Source organism: Emys orbicularis, chromosome 20 (genome assembly GCF_028017835.1).
Source record: "Emys orbicularis isolate rEmyOrb1 chromosome 20, rEmyOrb1.hap1, whole genome shotgun sequence".
NCBI lineage: Eukaryota > Metazoa > Chordata > Testudines > Emydidae > Emys > Emys orbicularis.
The window spans coordinates 23,063,247-23,072,979 of record NC_088702.1 but is presented as its reverse complement, the minus strand read 5'-3'; the positions used below and the strand labels follow the sequence as shown (position 1 = coordinate 23,072,979).

General features: G+C 59.6%; 1 pseudogene; it reads right to left on the bottom strand.

The window, feature by feature from the left end:
• Positions 1–1,668: 1,668 nt before the first annotated feature.
• LOC135892257 (phospholipase A2 inhibitor and Ly6/PLAUR domain-containing protein-like) lies at positions 1,669–9,512 on the bottom strand (annotated as a pseudogene).
• Between the last annotated feature and the right edge of the window lie 221 nt (positions 9,513–9,733).

Below are 9,733 nucleotides of genomic sequence, written 5' to 3'. Positions count from 1 at the left end.
GCTCTGAACTGGCAAGCCCGGGGGGGCGCTGGGGCTGTGAGCTGCCAGGCCCAGCGGTGCCAGGCTCTGAACTGCCAGGCCCAGAGGTGCCGTGCTCTGAACTGCCAGGCCCAGGCACAAATGAAGCCGTGCGGGGAGGGGTCCTGGTTGCGTGGCACCCAGCCAGCCAGGCCAGGAAAGCGAGGTGGAGAGGAACCTTTGCTTTGAACTCGCTTAGCTTGTGAAGGGCGTCGCTTGCCTTTGACCTTTGATGTCTTTGTAACCGTCAAGGGGCGTACGCATGTGGTGTCCCAGAGACTGAAGGGTTAAAACAGGCCCTGCCAGCCGGGGAAGGCAGGGAGGCGCTCAGGGCTCTGGCGGGTGGGAGCCCCTCTGACCCCGTGTATTTCGTTGGAGGGCCCTGAGCCGGAAGCCAGAGGAGCGGGCAGGCCTGGGATCCCCCCTGGGCTCCGTGAGCCAGGGGCTGTGCCACATCTGGCCAGAGGGAGGCGCCGTCACACCCCTCACATTGACCAGCTCTGCCTTTTATGGCTTGTGACCACTTAGCACCTGCCCTTCCCTGGGTCCCAGCTCGGCTCAGTGTTTGATCCAAAGCAGGGTGTGTCTGGGACCTTCCCTTGGGCTGACAGGAGTCGGGCGTCTCCTCTTGGAATCAGCAACGGACCTTCTAGGAGCCTGTGTTGGCCAGGAGGGCGCTGGGAGTTCACACGTGTCTGGGCCGGGGAGTTCGCTGGTGTCGCTCTGCAGTGTGATTCGCTGGGGGCTGGCTGCAGTGTAACCGGGAGTGATTTGCACGCTGGAGGCTGGGTGTGAGCAGCGTAAGGGTGGTGGCTCTCACAGCAAATCAGTGTCAATGGCGCCTCAGGCTGGAGAACTGAGGGGACATAGCGGGTCATGGGTCCAGACAATGCTGGGGAACGTCACAGGGACGCCATTTGCCCCGGAAGGCGCAGGAGGAGAAAGAACAAAGGACGCCCCTTCCCCCAGTTTAGTCTCCGGGAGGTGCAGCTGGGATATTGGATTGAGCTTGGGGGGGTTGTGCCAGGACCCCTGGGTTCAGCACAGATGGGGACAGTAGTGGGGCAAATTGTCCAAACAAACACATTGTCTCCGGGGAATTTGTGTTTAGGATCCGGCTTTATTCAGGGCCTTGGCTTCTGGAAATACATAGTGTTAAATCAGGAGGTGGAAAGGTGTCAGGACTCCTGGGTTCCTTCCCTGGCTCTGGGAAGGGAGTGATGTGTAGTGGTTAGAGTGGGGTGGCTGGGAGCCAGGACTCCTGGGTTCTCTCCCCGGTTCTGGGAGGGAGTGGGGGCTGGTGGTTAGAGCAGGGGGGGCGGGGAGCCAGGACTCCTGGGTTCTGTCCCCACGCTGGAATCTCGGGGGGCTGCTGTGGAATACAATAAGACTCAGCGCTGTAACACTGCACATCACAGTCTGTCCAGAGACACACCACCCCCCTCCCACTCTGGCTGTAATGGGCTTTGGGTTGGGCCCTGACTCCCTGGATCTTTGCAAAAGCAGTTCAGCATCGTTATCCTTTGGACACAGATGGGGAAACTGAGGCACGGGTGGGTGGGGGGAGGGGAGAGAGACCCACGGACAATGAGGGCATCATTCAGCTGCTGGATGGATCCCCCTCGGGGGGAGGGCGACACAGAGGGGGCGTCAGCAGAGGAATTTCACTGCCAGGAGCCCAGCCAGGCTGGGCAAGATGCTGCCCAGGCCGAAGGGGCCCAGTATCCGCTGAGCGCCGCTGGGTGGGTAACACTCAGTCTGTGTTATTTTGTAGGTGAACACTCCTGAATCCAGAATCACGCCCTTCTCGAGGGTGCAGGCCTGCGGGGTGGCGCAGCCTTTCGCTGCAAAGGGTATCGTGATGTCATCTGTGCAGAGAAAGAGACGCTGATCAGACACGGGGCGTCCCGGCTCCGCTGAGCCAACATAACCCCCGCCCCACCTGCAGCCTGGAACCCTCCCGCCATACATCTTTAGCGCTGAGTGGCACCAAGATGCCAATGGTAATTAGTAGGCTTCAGAGTCAACACTTTGTTGAGCCAGAAAGGGCATGCATCACCCCCTGGGGGCTGTGGGTTTGGGCCTGCCCGGAGACTCACTGCTGTTTGTGGGGTTCTCTTGTGCCTGGGGGAAAAAGGCAAGTTCTTAACTCCCGTTGGCTAACGCCTGGTCACTACAGGCTGCTCTATGTTCTCCCGGAGGATGGCAGGGTGTGAATTTAGCAGCGAGGGCAAGGGGAGTCATTTAGCCAGTTGGCCTGTCTGGGTTGCTCTGAATGAGTGTCAAGAACTCTCACCTAGCCGGGTAACTGCCCTGGAGATGAAGAGAGAAGAAAATCCCCCAGATGAGCTGGCAGCATGGGGCATGTACAGGCAGGGGGCTCTGTGTTAGGGTTGCCAGGCGCCTGGTCAAAAAGGGACCCTGGCGGCTCTGGTCAGCACCGCCCACCAGGCCGTTAAAAGTCCAGTCGGCAGCACAGTGTGGGCCCGGGGCTAAGGCAGGCTCTTTGCCGGCCCTGGCTCCACGCGGCTCCTGGAAGTGGCCACCAGGTTCCTGCAGCGGCAACCCCTAGGTGCTGGGGCAGCCAGGGATTGGGAGGCGCTGCATGCTGCCCCCGCCCCAAGTGCCGGCTCCGCAGCTCCCATTGGCTTGGAACTGCGACCAATGGGAGCTGTGGGGGTGGCGCCTGCGGGTGTGAAGGGAGCGTGCACTGTGCAGAGCCGCCTGGCTGCCCATGCACCTAGAGGCTGCAGGGACCTGGCAGCTGCTTCCTCAGAGCCACCCACGATAAGCACTGCCAGGACCCTACACCCCCTTCCGCATGCCTGCCCCAGCCCGGAGCCCCCTCCTGCGCCCCAAACCCCTCATCCCTGGCCCCATCCCAGAGCCCGCACCCCCAGCCGGAGCCCTCTCCCCTCCCACACCTCAACCCCTGCCCCAGCCGGGTGAAAGTGAGTGAGGTGGAGGAGAGCGAGCAAGTGGGGATGGGGCAGGGGCGGGGCCTCAGGAAAGGGGCGGGGCAGAGCAGGGGTGTTCGGTTTTGTGCGATTAGAAAGTTCCCAACCCTACTGCAGAGGCCTGGCACGCTGGGAATCCAGGCCCCAGGCCTCCCTTTGTCATAGTGCCCATGGGCCCGGAGAACCGGGGCCGGAAGGATCCGGGACACGCACTCACCTTCTGAGATCTGCCCGCTGATGGAAATGCACCGGCTAGCGCGGCCCTCGCATGGCAGGGTCTCCTTGCTGGAACAGCTGCTCTGACCCGGGGCAAAGCAGATCGGGCACCGGCCTCCCGTGTAGACGGTGTTGATGATCGGCTCTGGAAGGCCAGCTGGAGAGAGGATCAGCAGGGGGTTGACGGGCTGGGTTACAGCGGGGCCAGGCAGACGCTAAGGCCTTGTCTACGTTGTTACCACTTATTTCTAGCACAGCAACAATGGAAATCGGGGACCCCGTTGTGCCAGGAGCTGCACAGACCCCTCCCCCCGCCTGAGATTGGGAGTGCCCCATTGTGCTGGGCGCCGCACAGCCCTCCCGCGCCCCGAGATCTGCCCCCCCCCCCACATCATGCCAGGCACTGCAGGGGACTCCACTGTTCTCTGGGGGAAAAAACCCTTTTAAGAACCCGGATGACCCTCAATTGGTGCCTCTGCCGCAGGGAACAAGGAAGGAGGGATGCAGAGACAGAGACGTACAGGAAGGAAATAACACATTGTTGCAGCCGTTCGTAGTGTCGCAGACCCGGGATTGAATCTTCACATACTGCGTCTCGTTCCCGAAGAAGAGGGAGATGTTCCTGGAGAGGGTGGCTGAGGGGACGCAGGAGTAGAAAGTGCCAGTATTTTCCTTCCCTCCTGGTTAGAAGCAAAACAGTTACAAAAATTATTTACAGATGAAACCAGCTTCCCCCAGGCCTGGTGATTCCTGGCGTCCCAGGCCAGCAGGGCCCATTCACAGCGTCTAATCTGACCTGCCGCATAACCCAGTCTGGAGAATTCCCCCTACACGGGGCCCGGTCACGTGTGTTTGATGAAAGCATCTTCCAGGAGGGCAGCCGGCCTGGCTCAGGAGATGCCGAGAGACGGCGCATCCACCGCTTCCCTGAGGACCTTGTTCACCGTGTTAGAAACAGGCTTTATTTCCAACTGGCCTGGGTCTGGCGTTCACCCCCAGGGCTGTCACCCAGCCCATTGTACAGATGGGGAAACTGAGGCACGGATCCTCAGCAGCGCCTAACTCACATGGAAGTTAGGAACCCAAATACATTTGAAGCTCTGGGCCTAAAAGTGGTGTGTCCCAGGTCACACAGGGGGCTGGCAGAGAGGGGACTGGAGCCCAGGTGTGCTAAGCCCTCGGCGCGCTCGCCCCGCCACGCCCGCCGCCAGCAAACGGTCGGCGCAGAGACCAATCGTGGAAAGTCAGCGCCACCCACCTTTGACCAGCGTGTTTGCTTCCCAGACACTGAGGCAGGCGCCTTGACCAGCGGGGCAGGGCTTTAGCCCATCAGAGCATGTCCCTGCATCACGGCTCTTGCATTGGTAACAGGACCCTGGCAGGGAGGACAAAAAATCAGTGTTTCCGTTTTTATTTCCGGTGCCGCCGTCCCCCCTTTCCCGCCTGGTCCCCGCAGGCCTAGGGCTCGCGGTGGTGGCCTTGGCTGGTTTGATCTCACTCCCCCGCGCTGGCCGGCATGCCCAGGCCGTGTGGTACCCACCTGGGATACTGAAGGGGAATGGATGGATGCATGGGTGGGCTTGTAGGGGAATGGATGGGGGGCATGTGGCGGGGGCAAGGCAGACCTGTAGGGGGATGGATGGATGGACGGGCATGAAGGGAGGTGGGGGGATGGATGGAATTATGGATGAATGGGTGTGTAGGGGGATGGATGGATGGATGTGGGGAAGGATGGGCATACACGGGGATGGACAGATGGATGGACAGGCATGTGGGGGGAAGGGTGGGCATGTAGAGGGAAGGATGGATGAATGGAGAGACGTGAAGAGGTAGAGGGATGGATGGAATTATGGATGGATGGGTGTCTCTCCTGAGCTAGCCTGCGAAAAGTAGCAGCGTTGATGCGGGTGGTGCCGCAGGCTAGCGGCCCGAGGACACGCCAGGCTCCCGGTTGGAATCATGCGGGCGGGCGATCCGCACCGCTGGGCTGTGTCACTACTTTTACTCACCTCTGCGTGCTCTAATTACATCCAGGGTGAGCAGCGCACGGAGCCACTGCCCGGGATCAGTCCCTGCAGCAGCAGGGGGCACCGGCCAGTATCTGCTCTCCCCCATTTAACCCTTTCCAGCCATGCAAAGCACAGAAGGAAACTGAGGCACGCAGAGGCATCATAACAATAGTAACTCAGTTCCCATTTTGTCATGTCCCTCCGCTCCCCCCAGGGTGGCCCAGCCTCTGGGAGTGATCCCTTTAGTGCCCTGGGCCCCACAGTTCCACTGGGGCTGATCCGTGGCCCCCAGGCCCCGAGACTGGGCCTTTGGCATCAGCGATCCCTGTCTCCCTGCAGCGAATCCAGCCCAGCGGAGGCTGGTCCTGTCCCAGGGGGAGTCTGTGGCACCCCCAGCAGCCTTTGCCGAGCAATGTGACTTGTTATCAGCCACCCAGTCTGAGCGTCCTTAGAGGGAAACGTTCAGAGAGGGCTCACCCGTGCCAGCCTGGTGCCCTCGGACTTTGCCCCTTTTCCCTGGCACTGTGGGTCTCTCCAGAGGGCAGCTCACCTCCCAGCCCCCTTCCCCTTTCTTCCCTAGCTCCGGACCTTTCCCTGCTGAGAGCTTGGGGAAGGGATCTCCTTTCTCTTCGCACTGTCCCAGCCACGTGGTCCCCCCGTCTCTCCCGATCCGCCGTCGCCGTGGGTCGGTGTCAGCCGGCCCCCAAAGCCCCGTTCCTCCTGCCCCAGACATCTGGGTCCCCCCACCTCTCCCGATCTCCCGTCGCCGTGGGTCAGTGCAGCTGGCCCCCAACGCCCCGTTCCTCCTGCCCCAGACACCGGGGTCCCCCCGTCTCTCCCGATCTGCCGTTGCCGTGGGTCAGTGCAGCTGGCCCCCAACGCCCCGTTCCTCCTGCCCCAGACACCGGGGTCCCGCCGTCTCTCCCGATCTGCCGTTGCCGTGGGTCAGTGCAGCTGGCCCCCAACGCCCCGTTCCTCCTGCCCCAGACACCGGGGTCCCCCCGTTCTCCCGATCTGCCGTTGCCGTGGGTCAGTGCAGCTGGCCCCCAACGCCCCGTTCCTCCTGCCCCAGACACCGGGGTCCCCCCGTCTCTCCCGATCTGCCGTTGCCGTGGGTCAGTGCAGCTGGCCCCCAACGCCCCGTTCCTCCCGCCCCAGACACCTGGGTGGCCCAAACAATGAACGCGGGAGAAATTCAGGAAATTACCCAAATTTCCCTTTTGGGGTCAAAAATTCTTGCCTGGTTCTAGTGGAGATGGGGGCGACAGAGCCCCCACACCCGTCCACTCAGAACTGCTTTGTCCTTTGCCCTGTGACTTGTTAACCTGCCCCCCTCCCCTCTCCTGTCCCCGTCCGGGAATCACTCGCCTGCCCTGCCCCACAGCTACACCCCTCTCCCTCCCCAGTCAATATTTGCAGAGCTGGGGGTGATGAACCCAGGGTTCATTAGAAACAGTTCCTGCCTTCCCCTCCCCCTCCCTCCACCAGCTCCCCCCTCTCTGAGCTACTCCCCCACCAGCCCCAGTGATCCAGCTCCCCGAGCCCCCCGCCCAACCCCCCGGGATAATGGGCACAACCCCACAGAGTGTGGATGGAAACTAGGGAAAGCCTGATTTCTCCATCCACCGTTCCCCCAACATGCCTATCCATCCATCCCCCTACACACCATCCATCCGTCCGTCCATCCATCCCCCTACACACCCATCCATCTGTCCATCAGTCCGTCCCCCTACAGACCCATCCGTCCGTCCATTCGTCCGTCCCCCTACACACCCATCCATCCGTCCGTCCATCCATACCCCTACACACCCATCCGTCCATCCGTCCGTCCCCCTACATACCCATCCATCCACAATTCCATCCATCTCTCCACCCCCCTTGACGCCTGTCCATCCATCCCCCTACACACCCATCCATCCGTCCATCAATCCTCCTCCCCCCCGCCACACCCATCCATCCATTCCCCTACATGACTGTCCGTCTGTCCATCCATCCATCCTCCTACACACCCATCCATCCATAATTCCATCCATCCCTCTACCTCTTCACGTCTCTCCATTCATCCATCCTTCCCTCTACATGCCCACCCTTCCCCCCACATGCCTGTCCATCCATCTGTCCATCCCCGTGTATGCCCATCCTTCCCCACATCCATCCATCCATCCCCCTACACACCCATCCATCCATAATTCCATCTGTAAGCAGAGTCAGGATGAGCTCTACCCTGACATCTGGTGGTGAATTATGGCGAGTGTGGAAAAGAACTCCAGGGGCTGATCTTGTTTGCATAGGCACACCCACCCGCCTGGCATGGAACAACAACAACTGAAAGTGGTTACTTTGGCTGGTGTGGGATCCCCAGTTTCTCTATTATTGGGGCAGGAAGAATAAAGTTTTGTTACCCTGATTCTGTGAATCAAGGCCAGTGGAACTGTTGTATGACAGAAGGACTGAGTGAGTCCTTCACCATTACCTAAGTAGCACTTGCTTGATGAGGGGCATGGGTTACAAAACCCAGTGAATGGAGAGAGGATGGGGACAGGTATTTGTACCTGATGATATGGGCCCCCTCTGAGGGTTTGAAACACCAATTGCACCATCTTCTCTCTCCACTGTTGAATGTCAGAGCTAACTTTGGTTCCATTAGGAGTCTAGTTACAGGCTGCTGAGCTGAATTCACTTTGGGCCAATGGTGCACCAGCACTGGGGCTCCCCTGCTATGAGCTGAAATTGCTAAGAGCTGAAATCACAAAAGAGCTAAAGTTATTAAGAGCTGAGATCACTGAGTGCTGTGTTAACTAGTGGGGGAGCCTGAAGCTATATTGCTCAGCAGCTGGCGGAGCAATTTGTGGGGACGGCTGGAGGAGCAGCGAGCGGCGTGGAGCCTTGTGGGGCCGCTTGGAGTGGCCCAAGGAACGGCGAGCGGAGCTGTTTGCGGGGACGGCTGGAATGGCTCACAGGTCGGTGAGCGGAGCGGAGCGGAGTGGAGCGGAGCAGCTTGTAGAGCGGAGCAGTTCGTGGGATGGCAGGAAAGTGGACTGGCTCGTGGTGAAGGCTGCGGCTGAACCCCCACGGAGAAACAGACGGCTGGCCAGCCTCGGATCACGTAAGGTGCCCCTTAACACCCTGCGTGCCCCCCCCCTTTTTACTCTGGGGCTGCACTGACCAGGGACAGAGACTTTGGGGGTTGTTGGACTTTTGGGACTTTGGGTGGTTGCTGGACCCAAGAGACTTTGGGGGTGTTGGACTTTGGGGACTCTGGGTGATTTTTGGGTTGCTGGATTCAAGAACCAAAGGGAGAGGACACAGCCCAATTTGCTGGGGTGGGTTTTGCTCATGGTTTGTGCTATGAATCCTGTTTGTGGTGTTTTTTCCAATCTTATGCTGATGTCGTTTACCTCATGTTATTAAACATTTTCTGCTACACTCAGACTCCGTGCTTGCGAGAGGGGAAGTATTGCCTCTTAGAGGTACCCAGGGGGGTGGTATGTAATTGTCCCAGGTCACTGGGTGGGGGCTCGAGCCGGTTTTGCATTGTGTTATTGAAACAGAACCCCTAGATACAGAACCCGGCCCTTGTTGCTGCCAACTTAGATGGGCAGAAGGGTTACACATCCATCCCTCTACCTCTTCACGTCTCTCCATTCATCCATCCTTCCCTCTACATGCCCACCCTTCCCCCCACATGCCTGTCCATCCATCTGTCCATCCCCGTGTATGCCCATCCTTCCCCACATCCATCCATCCATCCCCCTACACACCCATTCATCCATAATTCCATCCATCCCCCCACCTCCCTTCATGCCCGTCCATCCATCCATCCCCCTACAGGTCTGCCTTGCCCCCCGCCACATGCCCCCCATCCATTCCCCTACAAGCCCACCCATGCATCCATCCATTCCCCTTCATGACTGTTCATCCATCCCTCCATCCATCCCCCTGCACACCCCTCCATTTATCCATCCCCTACACACTCACCCTTCCCCGCACACATCCATCCATCCATCCATCCATCCATCCATCCATCCACTACACAGCCACCCTTTCCCCCAATCGCCTGTCCATCCAATCGTGTCTGTCCATTCATCCATCCCCACATCCCCACACTTCTATCCAATGCCCCAACCATCCCCGCACACACTCCCCCGTCTCCCCACTTCCCAGAGCGGCTGTCCCACTGGGATGGCCCCTGTGTCTCGGGGACATGCCGGCGCCATGGCTCCCCTGGACCCAGAGACGTACTTGCTGTTGTCTGGGCGTCAGCCGCAGCCAGGAGCGCGGCGAGCAAGCAGAGGACATGTGGGGCGGGCATGGCGTGTGGGTCTCTGATGCCGCCGGCTCCCTTGCCAGGAGGTTTTATGCACAGAACCTGGAGTGCTGCTGGGACGTGGGAAATCACATACGTCAGATCCAGGAAACACGGGGTAATAAAATATCTTTATTTGATAGAGTGAGGAGAGTCTCTGAAGGACTCTGTAAAATTTGGTAAGGGGCTTTTATTGCCCCATTCTCAGCAGCATGCCAAAGGAGACG